The following is a 21432-nucleotide window of genomic DNA, read 5'->3' as shown; positions in this document are numbered from 1 at the left end:
TCAACCTAGCCATGCCTTATTCTCTCTTGAACAAGTCTTGTAACTAGCTAGACAACTCTCTTATGGATAGATAAACTCCAACTCTAGTAGCATATAGCTTTCTTCTTCTATTTCTCAACTCTTTAAAAAAAAAAAGTGTTCACAATAGTGTCCACCCAACCATTCATCTTATTAATTCTTATCTCCACTATATTACAAATATTCACAATCACACTAGGGTCCAAAATTCTTGGAAGCATCTTCCAAGATCTTTTCAAACCCTCTACAAAATTCCATGAGATCAACTAGATCCTCAATCTGATGATCTTGAATCGAAGTCCTTGTGCAAACTTCCTCAACTTTGATGATTTTTCTACACACTCAAGAAAACTTTCACTCTAATAAAACTTGACATAGTGCAAGGGAGGAGAATCCTTGAACAAGATGTTCTAGCCCCCACGAGATAACCACACAATGAAAACACAACAAAAATGTAAGATCTAATACCAAGTCATAGTATTTTATTCATAAAATAACTATTTACATGCAATATGCCCAATTGTAAGGCCTTTTAGGTTATGAACAAGTACATAAACAATTACAACAATAGTTTTGCAAGATCCCTCAAGGATTCAACTAAAACCCTAGCTATTCCATATCCACACTCTGGTAGCAACCTGCAAGGAAGATCTCAACTTTTTCTTGCAATCCCACCAAGAAATATTCTTATTTTCTAAGCTATAGCTACTAGATCTTTAAAGTTTCCTCCTATCAACTATTCTTAAGACAAAACCTCAAGTTTACAACACTGATTAAATGTACATAGGAGAGATAACCAAGACCACAGATAGCTTCTCACACACTCCTATATTAATCTACATCATGATCACATGATACATGCATTAAATGCACCAAGTCATCCAATCCAAATCCATGGGACCTCCTTCCTACAATTTCAACTACTCAACATCAATAAAACCACAAGCATCATTGAGCTCCTACAAGAATTTGGGAGAAACATAGTACATGTCGAGAAATAATATATGTCGAGCTCCTTGCCTGAGTACCTTGGTCAATGGTATGCCCAATAATGACTGAGTATCCACCCTTCTTCTTTGATGGAGAACCAAGCTTCTCCACCAAGCCCATTTGGTCAAGCCTCCAATTGAGAAATATCATAGAGATGGCTAAGAACATCTTTTCTTCCACTATAAATGAAAAAATCTTCAAGAACCTTAGATTCCCCTACATCAAATTTGACTTCACCAGTGAGATTGCAAATAATCTATATAATCAATCAATCAGATGGAAGGTGTCAAATTCCTTCAGAAACTATTCTTTATTGTGTCATTTGATATTGTATTAGAATGTTGACCAGCTCACAAATTCTATGAAGTTGGAAACTATAGATAATGATGGAAACCCTATGCCTAATCAATTTTGGTTCCCACCATGGGATACTCATGTCAAAGATGGTGATTTTACTATTTTCAAAGATGTATTTGTGCAATAAATAATCAGGATGATTGGAAAATTCATAACAAGGATTCCTCAAGCGATAAAAGATATGTTGAGGCCTAAAAATTATTAGCCCAAGAACAAGTTTTCTTTTCAACTTGGGAGATTGGATTGTCAAACCCAATTACACATTATTGAGGATATATGGGTGTAGGTAACCTTCTCATAAATTTCCCCTGTTTGTCCCAGAGAGATTGGGATTTCTAGAGTTTGTCTAGAAAAAGATGTGGGTGAAAAGAGACATAGCCCAACTCGAGAGGAAGGGAAAAATATTCCCTCATTTTATTAGATTTAATAGGTTTGTTATTGGATATAACATGACTATGGGAGTGCTAGAGTATATTAAGAATTGTTGACTAATGAAAACAATAGAGAATATGACCTTGAAGGCCATATCAAATATTAAGGCAAAATAAACTCATCAAATGAACTTAGAAGATGATGTTATCAGAAATTGTAATGATTTGGCCCAAGTTTATCAAAGATTAATGAAATGGAATGTCTTGTCAAAAATTGAAGAGAGAAGCCTAAGCAAGGGCATGCCACAATTTTTTTTAAACATAGAATTATAAGTGATAAGGATATAGAATCTGAATTATGATGAATTGTATCAAGAGTATACCAAGTAGGGGAAATCCAAACATATTAAAAACATACCATATTCCACATGCCAACCACAACAATAGGTAGAGTCTAGCATATCACTTGTTTCATATGATAAAGCTTCAAATGAAATTGCTTAGGTTCTTGATGGCATGAAGGATGATAAAGGGCCTAGACCTTCAGGACCTTCTTTCGAATATTTAGAAGAAAGAAAAGGTTATTATTCCTAAATAATGGAGACTAATACTCCAATTAACACTGAGGATGAGAGAGAGGCCATTTTTTTGTGTTCACTGAACAAAAAAAATTATTCAGTAACAATAATTTAAGGGCTTTTGGATTAATTATAAGATGAAATATTTTGAGGATAAAAAGGCCAAAAGACTTGAAGGAGTTGATAAGTGTCAACATGCTACAATAATACAAAAAATGATGAGTGGGTTCGATTTAGATAATACCACATTCACAAATGAAGAAGCTAGAGATGTAAAGAAAAGTGATATCTTAATTCTTTTTGACTCTCAAAGAGTTATTTCTACTTGATCAGGTAAGTAAGATCAAAGATTCTACCTTTCTATCAAAACATGGAGCAGTAGACAAGGTGGAAGGCATAGTTTTTGATCCAAGAATAGAGACATTAGCCACATGTGTAACATTCAAAGGAAATAAGCCAAAACTGATTTACATTTCACAAGGCAAAGAAGGAATGGCCCTAATCCAAATAGTGGAGAATACAGATCCAAAACTTGCTCCTACAAGACTCACTTGTGAGTCAATGTTCAATCAAGATTAGATTAAGAAAATAAAATAAATGATCATAGAATTTCAAAAAAGAGACATAGATATGAATTCTATTATTAATAAGATGCATGTGAAGAATCGAAGACTAGAAAAGGAATTGAGTGAGAAAGGTTTCGGTGAGACCTCCAGTACTATGGTTGTTGGAAGGTTCCCTATTGTGACTTCAAAGGAAGTTCCAAGTACATAATTGGTCTAGAGAATTGATCGTCATGATTGTGCTTTTAATACATTGGAAGAAGTACTTTCATATAGAGTGAATATTGTTCTAGATAAATGAAATAAAGTCTTTTGTAATGCCCCACCCATAGATCCTTGGAACACAAGGATAAAACATGCACTGTATAATTTTATTTTAAGATAAGCTACTTAACAACAACATAGGGTAACCAAGTCAAAGAGTGAAACATCTATACAAGATAATAAAATAGTGAGCATGGCTAAACTCACATGTTTACTTATACTAGTGGAAGTCTTACAAAAACTTCCAAAGATCTCCAAAAACTAAACCATAACTTACAAACCAAAGATCACACAAATCATGAGAATACGCAAGGAGAGATTTTCTTCTTAAGCCCCAAAGAACAAGTTCCTAGCATGGTTAAACATACAAGTCCATTTACAACTTATCATAACATAATCAAGAATTACAAGTAAAGACCAACAATGACCACACACAAGATGAAGGCTCAAAGATACAACCACTCATGTATTGGACACTATGTTGAATCTTGAAATTTGGCTAAGTCTGAAATCCTAAAGCCCTAAAATTTGGCTAATTCTAAATTTTTGAAGCCCTAAAATTTACTAGAATCTTGATCTTAACTTGGAGAGGTCTGAAACCTATCTCAAATGAATCATCACTTATATTAAAATACATCTTAAGTATAACAACTTATACTTAAATGATATATTGTAAACCCCATAGAATTTTTTTTTGAATTAGGATGGCATGAGACCAAATAAGGTGTCCAAAACCAAATTTCAAACTTTCCTCAGCCAAGCCTACATGCCCCCTATTTTTTGCATGAAGAAGTACACTGGTCTCCAGTCTTGTATAAGACATTCCAGATCACTATGCATGAGAAAGTGCATTTCTTTATGTGAGAAAGTGCATAACTCCACGTGAGGATTCACATCATGTTGCATAAGGAACTAAATCTTCATGTGAGGCTTTGTTTCTTCATGTGAGGAAGTACATGCTCACATAAGAAAGTACATTCTTGTGTGAGAAACTATCCTTGCCATGTGAGAAAAAAATTGTCAGCATAACCAAAATGCACAAAAGAATGAAACCTCCACATTGGGGAGTACTAGATCCATGTAAATCAAGGAATGATCAATTGAGAGCATAAAAGAGATCAAATATTTCAAACATGTAATTCATAACAACATATGAATGAACATGTGGAAATCAACATCACAATGTACATACATTGTTCATAAACCAAACATCATATGAAGGAGAGCATAAACATTTCAACACCAACACAACTAAAACTCATGTGTGGTTGCTTCCAACCATAATAACATCATGAGACCTCAAAGGCCCTAGCCATCACCTATGTGTAAAATTAAAAAATTTCAACTAGATAGTCAGAACTATCTTACAAGGGTGTTCCTACTACAAACATAAGTAACACCATAAGAACAAGAAGATCTAACATGCTTATTACTCAAAACATAGATACTCCAACTAATAGTGAATCACGTTATCTAACCATATGCTAAAAAATAATAACAAAGGAATGCATCATTGAAACTACCTTCATCTAACCATGATATCCATGCATTCTAAATAAAGCATAAATCACAAGGAAACATACTCTATAAACCCAAAATGCTAAGTGAACATCAAGTATCGGTCCTAATTGGAAATAAATTGTCTCTATGCATTGGTCCATAGCAGTGGTATTGGTAGCTATACCTTCCAACCATATAGAACCCATAAGTCCACTCTTGTTGTTCTGATGGAGATAATTATCCAACCACAAACATGCATAAAATTCATGTCCATGGCTAACACTCGCACTAAATAGTAAGGAGTATTGAAACCTAGATCATGTGACAATCCAATACAATAGTTCCTAGTCAGATGCTCTATGGGTCAATTATGTAGTGGCTCTAGTGGGTTGTACATCACTTGGCATTGAAAATCCCATGCTAAAATTAGGTACGAAATGAATCCCTCAAGAAACCATCACATCAGTGTGGAATGAATCCCTCAGGAAACCATCGGATTGGTGCGAAATGAATCATTTAGGAAACCATCACACCATGAATTCAAAAGAAAAATAGAAAGCTTCACATTTTTGAATTAAGTTTTATTAACCATTTATTAATTTAGTAATCACTTGTTTGAACTTCTTCACGCTACCTTGCCGAAAAACAACTAGGGTAGAAGATAGAAGCCACCCACCATGTCTACCCTACATACCCATGCTCAAATCAAAATGAGTGCCCAAAGGCAATGTGAATTCCCACCCCAAACCCCAATGAGCGATCCATCAACCAACATATATCTAGGAGTTCAGATCTCTCAAGATCCTACCAAATACACATGAATGTGCTCGTGTGTGGGCACAACCAACTTCATGACATAATCAAGTAACCAATACAAGGGTTGGATATGAAAACTAATAAAATAACAAGAACCACAAAACCACTCAACCAACCTATACCCAAGAGTACAAATTCAACATGAATCCCAAAGCAACAAAAGAAAACCAAAATTATAATTCACTCAACTAGCCTATATCGAGGAGCATAGATTCTACACAAATCTAAATCACAAAAATTCCATGTAACTGTTAGAATCTGAAAAGATTAATAACCCAGAAAACTAGTGCAAAGAGTAAATATCTAAACTATGAATGCAAATGATACAAAATCAAAATAGCATCATAGAGTTAGTCTCCAAGAGAGTAATGCAAATACTGGAAGCAAAATAGCATTAAGAGGATGCAAAAACAAGAGATACAAATACAAGCCAGGTAGCATGCTTATATAGGCTAGGAAGAGGGAGGAGGTGGCAACACCAACCAATGAGGAGCAACCATCTATTGGACTAAAGATAGCAAAGTATCTTCCCAAGATAGCTAATGGATGCTCACATGTAGGAAGGTGACACCTCACAACCATTCACCTAATAAGACATGCTTTATTAACCTAAGTGAGATTATTAAAAGTGTAGGGAAAACCTATCAAAATAGGAAAAATAAAAAACTACACTAACACCCCCCCATAAGCAAAGCTTAGGTGGATGTAGAAATGGGTCCCGGCAAGTCAAGCCTGATGAGGTACCCATGTACATAAAATTTCCCCAAAAGAGAGAGAAAAGAGACTCCCCAAAGAAAATTAGGACTCCAAGTGAGAGGAAGAGGCCCCCCCAAAAGATGTAGCATCCCGCACCTCCAGCAAAGCTTGCAAATTTTGTCCGGTAGATCCACTTGCATCGAACAAGTTTTCTTCCCTTAGGAAAAAGGACAAGATCCCAAGTGTGGTTCCTCATCAAGGAACTATACTCTTCCTGCATAGCTGTATCCCACTCAAAAATACCAGAAGCCTCATGAAAGGACTGTGGATTTGAGGTAGTAGCAATGAAGATATGTAGAGCATCTTGGAATTGTGAACGAGTCTGCTTGGTGTCTGATGGATCCCCAACCCAATCACCTGTAAACTGCAAGGTCTGTCTAGCCCAAAGTGGACCGGAAGATGGAGAATCTAGAGGAGAATCATCAACCTGTGAATAATGATTAGGAGAGGAAGGAGGTGAGTCCTCTGAATCACTCTCTGCATCAAAAGTGGAGGTAGAAGACTGCTCAAGTGAATCTGACCCATCATGTATTCCAAGTGACTCCAATGTCAAAGTAGAAGGCAACCCTGTGACCATGCTCTGTTGGTTAAGCTGATGCAAGTAGTGGAAGTTAAGATGGCCAAACTGCTCATACCATAATCTGCTCACATCATTAGAGTGAATGAGTGAAACAGTCAAAGGAGGATCAGGAACATTGTGCAACTCACATATCTCCACTGAATCAGGAGTGAACTCAACCCGCTTGCTTGAACCTGTGTGAGTGATCTGGTATACCGATAGGAGATTAGTTGACAATGAGGGTACACAAGGAACATCATGGAATGTGCCAACCCCCACATCAACAGACCCTCTCCCACACACCTCAACAGGAGTGTTATCACCCATCAAAATAGAAGGCATAGTACACGGCTCCAAGGATGCAAGTTCTTCCATAGATGAAGCCATGTGGTGTGAAGCACCCGAATCAAGAACCCAAGTGGATGGTGAGGAAGCAACTGCAAAAAGGGCCTTGCCCTTTCCTTTCCCCTTGTTTTTTTCTTTTTCTTTGTTAGACCCTTCATTAGAACTTTGTTTGATAGACTCAGGAACACTGATATTATTCTTCTCAAGAATGTATGTCAAGTGATCAAGTTGTTTCTGCAAACATTTATGTTCATCATGACCAGGTCTTTTACAATATGCACATTTGACCTTTTCTTTCTTAGGCTTATTGCCCTTGGAAGATGGTGTATCAATAGTTTCTTTTGAAGAAATCGATATCTGATCCTTCTTCTCCTCGCTATTCTTTTGTTTCTTATCCTTACTATTGTTGTTACTACTTTGTCCTTGTTGTTCTTTTGTGCCTTGGTTGGCAGCCAAGGCATGTGACTTAGAGGACTTAAGAATGCCCATCTGGATTAGCTTGTCCTGTTCTCAAGTGAGATTGATAGCAAAATCATCTAAAGATGGCATGGTGAATTGAGTACCAAGTGCACCCTTAGTAGCATAGAAGGTAGAAACAAACACAGAATATTCTGAACTTAGCTTAGAGAGAATACTAAGAATCAGTTGTTCATCTTTCTTTTCAATTCCACATTGTTTTAACTACAGCCTTAGTGATTTCAATTTGGTGAAGAAATCTTGGATTGTGTTGAAATTGCCTGGACTCAAACTAATTAATTCATTTTCCAACGTATGACCCCTCATTGAATCTTGTGTACCAAATAGTGTTTCTAGCTTTGTCCATACTTCATTTGGTGTATCCAAAGACTCAATGTGAAATAGCAAGTCAGGAGAAACCGACAAACACAATGTTCCATATGCCTCATCACATTTGTTAAACCACTTAGGCTTGTCTTCATCTTTAGTAGGTTCAGTTTCAAGTCCCATAGTTATCCTATTTAATCCAACTTTCTTTAAGTGAATTGTCATGCGTGATTTCCACTCAAAGTAATTGTATGGAGTTAGGATGGGCATATTTGTTTGATCCATGATGAAGAAATGCAGAGAAGAAATGCTAAAAAGAAGAGAACCCAGCCACGACAATGCCCCCTCCTCTTTACTCAATCAAAGAACCCCCCCTCAAAGAAATATGATTTGGCACTTTATTTTAGTGCATTTACAACTACCACTAGAAAGAATTACTTAGTGGTCTTGATTTCAATGCATTACAAACCCTCATGAAGAGCATATGCTAGAAGTGAAACTTGGGCACAATAATCAAAGAAACAAATAGCACCAATGTGATCTACTCGAAAAATCATGCACTTTCAAAAAAAGAATCACCTCGATACGAGGTCGTATGAGAAAGTTATGATCCTCCGAAGTTTCCAAAACGAGAACTGTGCACAGTCACGGCTGAGAATCTGCAATTTCTGAAGAATTCATGCATGAAAATCAAAAAACAACTCCACTAGTGGATAGAGCACAAAAAAATAGCCAAGTTCATAACAAGAATCATCAAAATCGGAGTCCGTATGAGCAAGAACGAGACATTTGAAAATTGCATTCAAATCTGCGGCTGCCAACGGAGAGGGGTATGACTGTAGCATTGCATGCTCAATCCTGACAAATATTCAGCTTGCATGCAAAATCTAAAAGATACCCAGATGGTTTTTCGGGGCTGCGAACAAAACCCAGAAAGCGTTTTTCTTGTTGATGAACAGAAGATGTTGCTGTAGTGTAAATCAGACGCCTTTAACAGTAAAAAACGGCTCCAAAAATCAAAAAACGACCCCAGCAACCAAAATATGACATGCAAATGCTGGATCAGCTTCTCAAGTCCATCAATGGCATGCTGGAACCTGCAAAATTGATTGAAAACTCCAAATATGCAAGTTGGTTGTCAGATTTGAGATTGAAACCCCAGAGAAAAACTGTTTTTGTCAAAACTTTTCTGATTCTCAGTATCATCCAAAGATGCAAGTGAAGAGCATACTTCGTTTTTCAAAAAACTACAATAAAGTTTATTTGCCCCCCCCCGAATCTCTCAAATAAGGAAACTAAAATCTACTCTTGCACATAGAAAAGCTCTGATACCATGTTAGAATCTGAAAAGATTAATAACCCAGAAAACTAGTGCAAAGAGTAAATATCTAAACTATGAATGCAAATGATACAAAATCAAAATAGCATCATAGAGTTAGTCTCCAAGAGAGTAATGCAAATACTGGAAGCAAAATAGCATTAAGAGGATGCAAAAACAAGAGATACAAATACAAGCCAGGTAGCATGCTTATATAGGCTAGGAAGAGGGAGGAGGTGGAAACACCAACCAATGAGGAGAAACCATCTATTGGACTAAAGATAGCAAAGTATCTTCCCAAGATAGCTAATGGATGCTCACATGTAGGAAGGTGACACCTCACAACCATTCACCTAATAAGACATGCTTTATTAACCTAAGCGAGATTATTAAAAGTGTAGGGAAAACCTATCAAAATAGGAAAAATAAAAAACTACACTAACAGTAACAAGAACACTCACTCAACCATCCTAAATTTGGGAGTATGATTTTTTCACGCATCCCAATACAAAAAAATAAAACATCAAGGGTCATATAGATATTCATATGGATAATTTGAATCCAAGACCAACTCCCATGCCAAGAAAACCTGAGAAATCTAGGTAGCACACAAAACGAACCAAAAACTTCAAAAAATCAAAAACTTTGAAATTAAAACCCATCTTGTCTTTTAGTACAAAATCTATTAATATCAAATAAAATCTAGGTTTGGAGTTTGTATGCAAAAACAGCTAGCATAATGGTGCAAAACTCAAAACTCCCATCCTAAAAAATAGGAAAATACTCATAAAAACCCAACTAGGTAGAGCTAGCATACAGAAATGGAGGGGACCATTTTTTCTCAACCTTCTAACAAATGATTACCATAAACAAAAGTAGAAATGGAGCTGAAATAGTAAAACATGAGAGCCCTACCTTGCAACCAAAAGGGAAAATACAAGAATCTAAACAATAAAATAAAAGCCCAATAGAAACTATGAAAAGTCATGGCAATCCAAGATCCCCCCAAGGTAGATCTAATGAGACCACCCTTGCGATGATCACACCCTTGTCACTCCCACATCAAAAAAAATAGTATTATCTTGAAGAGGATTTGGAATTTTCTCTTAGACTTTATAATTCAAAAGTGAGAAGTGAGGAATAAAAGTCTTTTTGTATATTTAGTCACTTTTTGAGTGAATAATGGATTAGGGTTATTAACTAGATCACCTAGTTAAACCCTAAATCAACCCAAAAAAAAGAGGCTATTCTAAGTAATTGGAATTCAACTATGGGAAATCTTTTGGTAATTAAATTAATAAGATAAAGCCCCAAAATCCTTTAAACCAAAAATCATAGAATTCCTTAATAACTTTTGTGACAAATGCAAACCTCTAAATGCATAGACATGCTCATGGGTCTAATCACATAATAAAAATGAGTCCAAACTTTTTAAATCATTGGAGGGTTTAATTAATCAATTAAATAGGATATGTCAACCATACAGGGATGACAATACCTAGATATTAACAACTAAATCACTAACTCCATGTACCATTGCCAAGGACATAAATCCAACACACAAAACAACACAATCAAGTGCAATTGCATAGAACAATATAACCAAAGTGATAAATACATTAAGTCTCCTAATTTAACCATTTATTTAATTATCCTAAAATAATCCATTTACATCACTCACTTTCACATAAAACATCACAAAAGAATATCATCAGGGTTGCATCCATTAGGAGAGGCACTACATCATCCCCCCCAAAAGACTATGCTTACTCCAAGAAGCCTATAGTCCAAGAATAGAATACCAAGCACCCCAAGTTCCCAAACATAATTCCAACCAGTTACAAAAACTTCATCTAGCTACAACTCAACACCATAAGGGAAGATAAACACTCAAAATCCAAGTCGCCAAGAAATGCAATGATAAGATGTTCATAACCACAAGAGAGGAATGTTGACACACACCATACATCTAAATCAACAAGTAAAAGAAGATTCTCAAGCCATATGCTTCTCATTTAACATAGCTAACATTAGATCACACTTCTTACAAGCAATTAAGAACAATTGAAATCAAGAGTTTAACTAGCAGAAAAAAAATTTGTCGTGCCCAAATTTTACGAGACAAAGACACAATAATTTTTTTTTCATTAATGCAATTATTATAGTACACACACACACACATATTTATACATTTTTTTTAATTAGCTAATTTATTTATTCATATTTTAAGTAAATAAGTTGTCTCTCACAAGTTAGTTGTAGTTAGGGTTTAAGGATGAAAAGGATAACAACTACTTTTACACCTGGTCGCACTAATTTAGTATTTGGTTCTAGCTTGACACTCTAATAAGAATTTTCCAATACGAAGGTGATTCCTTGTTGGATAAGTACAAGATCCTACATGTCTTCCTTGGTGAAGTAATTCTAGTGCCAGCATGCTCAACAACACCAACTTGGTCAGATCCCCTTCTAGTGATAGAGTTATCACAATGGCTACACAACTCTAGATGAAATCAAAGTATCATGTACTAGGCCTTGATAGACCTAATTTAAATTGATATGGAAATTGGATCCAAATTCAATAATGGTCAAGGTGATAATCGACTCATTAGGTTGTGCAAGTACTTTCTAATAGAAATCAGGTTCCTTGCTATATTCTACACTAATCAAACTATATAGGTGAGATAGTAGATGATCCACTATCATGGGACTAGTATTCCGAACTAATATCCTAAGGATAACTTTTTAGACATAATGACCATACCCGAAGGGTGCTCATTTAATATGGAGAAAAAATGTTGAGCCCGTTTGGATTGGTATCATCATAGATTTCCTTCTATTCAAATAACGTTAAGTTTTTAAATATAATCCAAACTTCCATATAAAATAAAATAAAACAAAATAAAATAAATTAGTAATTAAATAAGCAATTAAATCCTCCATAGCTTCTAACCCTTTATGCACATATATACCTTATTAAACATTGCCTATAATACATTAATTGTAGATTTTATAAAATATATTACATCATACAAATATATATATATATATATATATATATATATATAGAATCTTAACATACTTAAGCTACTATAACTACAAATAGTGATAAAGATTTAATCATGATTTATTATAAACTCCCTAAACCACTAACCAATACCTTACAACAACTAATCTTTACCAATATGGTTAATCACCTATTAACATCCCTATTATTTTCTAACATATATTCCTAATTAAATTTCTGCAACACTAAAATCTTACTAACTTACCCCTAAGTATATCTAATAATAAAATCTATCTAACCATAATTTAACACTACCATTTCCAGTCCCCTTACATCCTAGTTCTCCTAGGTGCCCCATACCCAATGTCTCCCCCCTTTTATCTACTTAACTCCCAATTAACTTAAAACTTAACACGTAAATATACTAATCTAACTTAACCTACCCACATCTAACTTATTTAAATTTAACACACTATTAAAATTCTACTTACTCACATTATAATCTTATTTCCAATCTACCATGTCTTGAGTCACCTAAGACTCAACCCCCTTTTTCCCAAAATATATTTACTTATCCCAAGCCTTAATCTCCACTAACACATATCTTAAACTAACTATCCCTATACACTAGCACTAAACAAAATGTACTTGCATAAACAAAAAATCAAAATCTGCAATTTATCTTTTGCTTTAATCCTACACTTCCCTAAGTCCACACATTATATATTTTTTTAATGTGTTAAATTTCCACATTCCCTCCAAGAAAATTCTAGCTACATAGGGCCACGTGCCCACTTTTCCTTTCTCCCAAAATGTTTAAATTAAGAACCATAGTAATGTTCAACAAAACCCACTAAGTGCAAATAATATGCATCACTTTATCCTTAAAAATGCTTAAAACAACAATGACTATGGCATGTGGGGCCATTCCAAGTCATCCCATCATTGGTGTGGTAGTGTAATCTTCCAAGCGCCAAACTCAAAAGAACATGGGGAAGGATCATAGGTGGAAGGGAGCCTCACATATGTCGGACTTATGCAAGCCTCTTTTGTTCTCCATCATTGCAAGCTCCTAGGAGGTGGACGTTGGAAGGGGGACCACCTATCCCATCAACATCATATCTTCATGTCTTTTCCCACTTTTGTTGGGGAGGGAGGCGATTGCTATTTTATGGCATTATCCTTAGGATTTTCCAAGGAACATTAAATGCATAGGCTTTATTAAAATGTGATGCCTCCTTAAGGGGATTTTAGACTTTAAGTTGTGTTGCTTACCATTATTATTATTTTATTTATTTTATAAAAAAAATTCCCCTATGCTTATTATTGCATAAAGGTCATTTTGTACTTATTGCTAGATAGTAGGTGTTTAGTTTTCTCTGTCCTATGTTATGTCATGGACTAAATTTTAATATATATTTTTCCATTCTCTTAAAGGCTCGTGGCTAAACAACAAAATCTATGCGCCTAATGTCATTGTTTATGTAATTTATTAATTAATTTATAAATCACAGAACTACAGTCACATCAGGTGTTCTGTGATTAATAAATTAATTAATAAATTGCAGAAATAGTCACATCAGGTGCATATATTCTGCTCAAAGAGTCATAGGTCTTATGTGTGTTCTTTTTTAAAAATATTTATATATACTTTTGAGATCTTGGGTAGTAGGTGTTAAATATGACAAGGGTTATTTTATTAATCCTCAAATCTCAAGATTCATGGAATATTCTATTTGATTATAATATTACTCTATAATTTTTGGGAAGGGAATAAATTTATTCCCCATACATTTTCTGATGGGGTCAAGCCAAATAATAGAATGGACACAGGAGGAAAGGGAAACTTTACTAACTATGAAAAATGCTAATACACTCAGCACAGATAAAACAGACTTCAAAACATGCCCTATGACTTACAATAGTATAAATCAAGAGATAATTTCTCATTTCAGTACCTCCTCTCAAACTCCACTCCGAATTTCCTTTTATAATGCCATAAATGTTCTTAAATAAACCCCAAAGGGTTAAGGATTAGGAATACATTCTAGAAAGTGCCAGTTGCCATCCACCGCCCAAATAGAAGGCTGCAAAAGTTGTATTAGAAGTCAGTGCAAAAATAGAAGAATCTAGAAATGGTAGCCAAACTTTCGAGAGGCATAACTTTCAAATCGTAGCTCCAATTGATGAATTGTTTACATTTTTGGAAAGCTCTCGAAGTGCTCTATAGCCCTATGAACAAGCTTCACTCATCCCCCATTTTTTTGGCCTTGTAAAAGGTTATTTAATGCCCTTGACCTGACTTTGAAGCATTCTTAGGAGGTCCCCTAGAAGCCGAAAAACTACAATAACTTTCAAACCGTGGGGCCTTTTGACCTGATTCATTTTCTGGAATGTTCTAAATTATAATTATAATCATCTCACCAAATTACACCTTCTAACTCACCAAAATTATGGCTCAATTACATAGTCCTATTTTTTTGGCATTTACATGTATCCTAAGGTGATTAAAAACTCTAACTCAGAACACTAATAGTGAAACTATGAGAGTTGGAACCTTTATTTGACCCAAATGGTATCCAGAAATGAAAACACATGAAACAGAAACTATGCCTAGATATATTTTTTTGGGTGACACAAGATTGCCCTTATACCCTTGGATGCTGAGCCTGTATCATTTTCTAGAGAGGTGGATACTCACCTTTAGCAAAGTTGACAAGTTTTGTTCTCAGTGTCTACTTTTCCAAACTAACTCTTTTGTGTTGACTTATTCCATTCAAGAAATTGCAAATGAATACATTTGTTTGACAGAGTAGTAATGTCTCCTAATAAATACAAATGGTTGAAAACTTGAAATCTCATTGACTCATTAAGTAATGATACATAAGAAATGGACTATCAATTATGGAGATTTTCTTTCAACTTATAAATGTCCAGCTTACAACCTATTTAATACAACTTATAAATCTCATTATGAAAATGATCGTCTTTACTTATAACATTCTTCCTCATATCATTAGTGAAATTTACATGTATGAACTAATCACTTACAAGTAACCCAAGGAGAATGAATATGATTCAAATTTTTCTTCCATAACACATCAAATTAAGCATGATAGGATTTTGTTATAAAGACAATAGATGTAGACAATCTTCTTTGCTACTCATGTTAAACCTTTCCATGTCACATAAATTTTCTCATAACCACTTCCTTACAAGTAAGACATGAATTTTATATGTAACCTCCTAACCTTTCCTTCAACAATTTTCATGTGAAGAATAGTACTACAACCTCCTTACATTACAATGAATATTAATAGAAGTTTACAAATTTACAACCCTATGAAGGTGACAAGAACATGGATCTTTCTTCACAAAATCAAGGGGAGGTTCTAACACTTTCCAAACTACATCCTCTTATGACCTACACATAACACACACAAATAGGAACCATGGAGGCTCACCTCCCAACCTAGGCTTCTATGAAGCCACCCACTGAGTAGGGAAAACAAGATCCAAACCAGGTTTCATTCCAATCTTACAAATGCAAGAACATCAAATTTACAATACTCAACAATCTCTTCTCAAGGTATTTCGCAAAGGTTCAACATTGGAACATTGAACATAGGGTGAAGGTGTTCTCGCATGGAGTTTTTCCATATCATATCATATCTTCCATAAAAAAACTTTCACGCCCTTTCGAGGCTTCATAAATATCCTCCACCACACACTACCAACAACTTTAGCTTCCTTCAAGCCCATACTTCATTTACTTCTTTTCTTCACCATTTTTCCCTTATCACCCCTAAGGTAGAATATGAATGAAAATGACATACAATGGAGCCCGTACTCCAAGGTCCTCAATCATGCAAGCCCAACTTATGCCTATTCACCCTAGACTTCTCTTCCCTTCCATGAAGCCCTCACACCCATGATCACATTCACATTCCAATCCAATAAGAAACAAAGCCAAGAAGAAGAACCAATAAATCTACAAGAACACCACACATTCACACAATGCTACAACACAATATCAATATCCATAATGCAATAAGAATACAACATATTCTCACAATATGACAACACAATATCAATCCATAATTCAAGACTCCCACTAGAATGCATACTCCATTGACACATTTCTCATACTTGCAAATCTACTTTAAAATACTCAAGAATGAGATTGAAACATCGTTTGGAACACTAACCTTGGTCTAAGCTAGGGTAATGATAGTTGTAGTAGAGCTCCCTTTTTTTCCTTCCAAAATCTAACTGTCTCTAAACTTAGAGAGTGGGTGAATACTCCACTAGTTTGCCACCCCTCCACTAAAAAGACTCTCTACTAACCTTTTTTAGTAAGAACATCAAGCCTCCCCTTTCTTACATTTTTGCTCCTCCAAAATGATAAAGTTGACCAAGTGGAATTGTGAGGGTGCTCTCTTGGGGAAACTCAAAATTTCGAATTGGTTCAAGAGGGCTTGGTTTAAGGGGTTCCCTAAGTTAGGTAATCACTAAAATAGTTGAACTTAGGCCCCTAACATGTTATACTACCATTAGGGTTTCTTATTTTCAATAAAAGGACACTCTAGGATCCCATTTAGGCACCCTAAAATCCCTCACAAGTTTGAAGTCAAAAATCAACATGATGGTGACCCTTCTTAACATTCTCTCCCAAGTGGGTGTACTTTAAACATTAATTTAAGAATAATAAAAGAACTAAGATTAAGTGACCTAGTGACCAACACTCTAGGTGACATGTCATCAACACATAGACAAATACAAGTGTCAAGTGACACATTAAAATACATTATTCTTCACCATGATATGTCCAATTATGATTAAACATTTCCTGATGCATACAAGTTTACATTTTGAAAAAAAGAACTTTCATAACGAGGCTTTTGAATCTTCCAAAGATTCGCCTTGGTTAAATTGTGTTCACATAGGTTTACACCTTGTTCTGCCGCCCCCCAACACCCCCCCCCCCCAAAAAAAAAAAAAAAAAAATCCATGGTTCCACTTCCTGCACATTAAACTTGAGCATCAGCAGTCCAATGAAATATTATAGAAATACATACAAATAAGTGTAGAATGATATAATATCACATAATTTGCATTAACATATATAAATAATTTTCATCTAATCATTTTCACAATATATTCAAAACATTGTAATATCACATATGAGTATTAATGTTTACCTTTCTTAACATAACAAAATTATCGTTATAAACTCTATCACCATATTTATAATCATGAACACTGAAGTCATATCTACTAAATCATTAAAACATATAGAATGGGTCTAAGTATAAATATGTCCCAAGTGAAAATCACTAAAATGCAGACTTGTTAACAAGTATCCTTTCAATCAAATTAAACATAGTGACACTCCTAGTAATATCCCTTTATCACATTACGAGGGGTTTTGTGTGAGTTTTCTAGGGTTAATTACTCAGACTGTTAGAATGTTTGATACCTATGTCATACCAATTTCCAAATGTAGCCATATGTTTTGTTGTCATTATAACCTAATTCATTTTTGTTCTTACTAAAGTGGATGTTAATTTATCTTTCCTAATTGCCTGGTGGATCATACATAGAATCTCATGACCAAGTTCTTAGTTGTAACATATTAAGTCTTGTTTTCATATGGTCTTATCCATTCAACCTTGATGCTATTGAACAAGTATTACACCAAAATCCTCTTTAGTCTCTATTTGGTAACAAAAATATTAATTCAAACCTAATTAAATCCTAATCATATTTATTTCATCAAGATCCATATTAGGGTACTAGTGTGGGCCTTACAAAATAAAAAATCATTTAACAAATATACAACTTTTATCAACTTTCTTTCTCTTCCATATAAATATTGCATTTAATCAACATTGACCTATACAACAATGAATTACAAATACATTTTATTTCTTCACTTTTACAATGATAGAACAAGGCAAACAATGCACCTTACTCCTGAAGGAGAAACAAAAGAGGCACACAAAGAGAACATGTGGACACCAATCAATGGCTTCATATAAGAGGTCACACAAACAACTAGCCATACTAAGGCACATTGATCTCATCTACATAACAAGGAAACACAAACATCCTTCTCCTCAAACTACTTGAGTAAAATCTACAAGATAAGAAAGTTCATTCCAAGTAGGTACCCAAGCAATAAGATATAAGAAACTCAAATGGGATGCATTACACTCCCACAATCATAGCATGAACCATGTGTACAACATATACATAGAGATCTCAATGTTTGAACATGGGCTCTAATACTAGATGTAATGCTATGCTCGAATATCCTTGGAACACAAGGATAAAATACACATTGAATTTTTTTAATAATATAAGTTAATTAACAACAACATAAAGTAACCAAGTACAAAAGTGAAATATCTATATAACATAATAAAATAGGGAACATGGATAAACTCACATGTTCACTTATACTAATAGATATCTTACAAAAACATCCAAAGATCTCCAAGCACTAAACCATAACTTACAAACTGAAGATCACACAAATCATGAGAATACACAAGGAGAGATGCTCTTTTTAAGCCCCAAAGGACAAGTTCCTAGCATGGTTAAACATATAATTCTATTTCCAACTAACCATAACATAATAAAGAATTACAAGCAGAGACCAAAAATAGCTACACACAAGATGAAGGCTCAAAGATACAACCACTCATCTCTTTGACACCATGCTGAAAGACAAATGTTGAATCTTAAAATTTGGCTAAGTTTGAAATCTTAAAGCCCTAAAATTTGGCTAATTCTAAATTTTTGAAGCCCTAAAATTTCCTAGAGTCTTGATCTTAACTTAGAGAGGTCTAAAACCTATCTCAAATTAATCGTCACATATATTAAAATGTATCTTACCTATAAGGAATTAAATATATATCAATTTATTCTTAAACAATATATTTTAAACCCCATAGAAAATTTGTTTTGAACTAGGAAGGTGTGAAACCAAATAAGGTGTCCAAAACCAACTATCAAACTTTCCTCAACCAAGCCTACATGTCCCATGTTTCTTGCATGATGAAGTGTTTTGGTCTCCAGACTCATGCAAGACTTTACATCACTATGTACGAGAAAGTGTATTTCTCCGCACAAGCAAGTGCTTAACTCTACATCAGGACTCACATCACATCGTGCGAGGAACTACATTTTCACATGAAGTTTTCTATCTCCATGTGAGGAAGTATGTCCTGATGCAAGGAAGTACATTCTCATGCAAGAAACTATCCTTCCCATGTGAGAAAATAGCCGACAGCACAACCAAAAGGCATAAAAGCATGAACGCTCCACACCAATGAGTATTAGATCCATGTAAATCAAGGAATAATCACTCAAGAGCATAAAAGAGATCAAATAACTCTAATGTCTAATCCATAACAAAATATAAATGAACATGTGGAAAGCAATATCTCAATATACACACATGGTTCACAAACCAAGCATCATATGAAGGAGAGCATAAATATTTAAACACCAACACAACTAAAACTCATGCACAATTCCTCCCAACCATAATAGCATCACAAGACCTCAAAGGTCCTAGCCATCCCCCACATGTAATATCCCAAACTACCAACTAGATATTTAGAGCTATCTTATGAGGGTGTTACTACTACAAACATAAGTAACATCATAAGAACAAGAAGATCTAACAAGTTGATCCATCAAAGCATAGATACTCCATAAAATAGTGAATCACATTATCTACCCATATGCTAAAACATCATAATTAAGGAATGCATCAATGAAACTAGCATCATCTAACCATGTCATCCATACATTCCAATAAAAGCATAAATCACAAGGAAACATACTTTAGAAGCCCAAAATACCAAGCGAACATCAAGCATCGGTCTCAACTAGAAATCGATCATCTTTGTGCACTAGTCCCTAGTAGTGGTATAGGTAACTACACCTCCCAACCACATGGAACCCGTAGGTCCACTCTCGTCATGTTGATGGAGATAATTATCCAACCACAAGTACACATAAAACAGACATCCATGGCTAACACCCACACTAGATAGTAAGGAGGATTGAAACCAAGATCATGAGACAATATAATATAATAGGTCCTAGTTAGAAACTCTATGGATCAACTATGTAGGGAATCTAGTGGTGTGTAATTTGCTTAGCATCAAAAAGCCCAAGCCAAAATCAAATGTAGAATGAATCCCTCAAGAAACTATCACACTAGTGTAGAATGAGTCCCTCAAGAAACTATCACACTAGTGTGGAATGGATCCCTTAGGAAACCATCACACCATGCCTTTAGAAGCATCATATAGCCATTTACTTATCTAAATTAATTTTTATTATCCATTTATTAATTTAGTTATCACTTGTTAGAACTTCCTCATGCTACCTTGTATATGATAGAAGATTCTCTACATGTCTACCCTACATACCCATGCTCATATTATAATGAGTGCCCAAAGAAATGCAAATTCCCAACCCAACCTCCAATGAAAAGTCCCTCAACTGGCCTATATTTAGGAGTTTGGGTCTTGCAAGATCCCGTTAAATGCATACGCACGTGCTTGTGTGTGGGTACAACCAACTTCATGACGTAATCAAGTAACCAATGCAAGAGTTGGATATGAGAACTGATAAAATACCAAGAACCACAAAACCACTCAACTAACCTATATCTCAAAGTAAAGATTAAAAATGAACCACAAATAAAAAAAAGAAAACCATAATAAAAAGTCACTCAACTAGCTTATATCTAGGAGCATAGATTCTACACAAATCCAAATCACAAAAATGGCACGTAACAAGAACACGCACTCAACTAGCCTAAATCTGGGAGTATGGATTTTGCATTCATCCCAATGCAAACAAAATAAAATATCAAGGGTTCAATAGATATCCCTATAGATAATTTGAATCCATGACCAACTCCCATTCCTAGAAAACCCAAGAAAATTGGATGACACTCAACTCAAAGCAAAAACCTCAAAAAGTCAAAAACTTTGAAATTAAAATCCATTTTGTCTTTGGGTACAAAATACATAGATATCAAATAAAATATGGGTTTGGATTCTATATGCAAAAATGACCAGTATAATAGTGCAAAACTGCAAATGCCCATCTCAAAAAATAGGTTTTTTCTCATACCTACCCAACTAGGTAGACCTATCATACAAAAATGGAGGGAAAAAG

The sequence above is a fragment of the Cupressus sempervirens genome, chromosome 8, assembly GCF_028749045.1.
Source record: "Cupressus sempervirens isolate cs-2001-9-10 chromosome 8, ASM2874904v1, whole genome shotgun sequence".
Classification (NCBI taxonomy): Eukaryota; Viridiplantae; Streptophyta; class Pinopsida; order Cupressales; family Cupressaceae; genus Cupressus; species Cupressus sempervirens.
Note: the sequence above shows the minus strand (reverse complement) of the source record.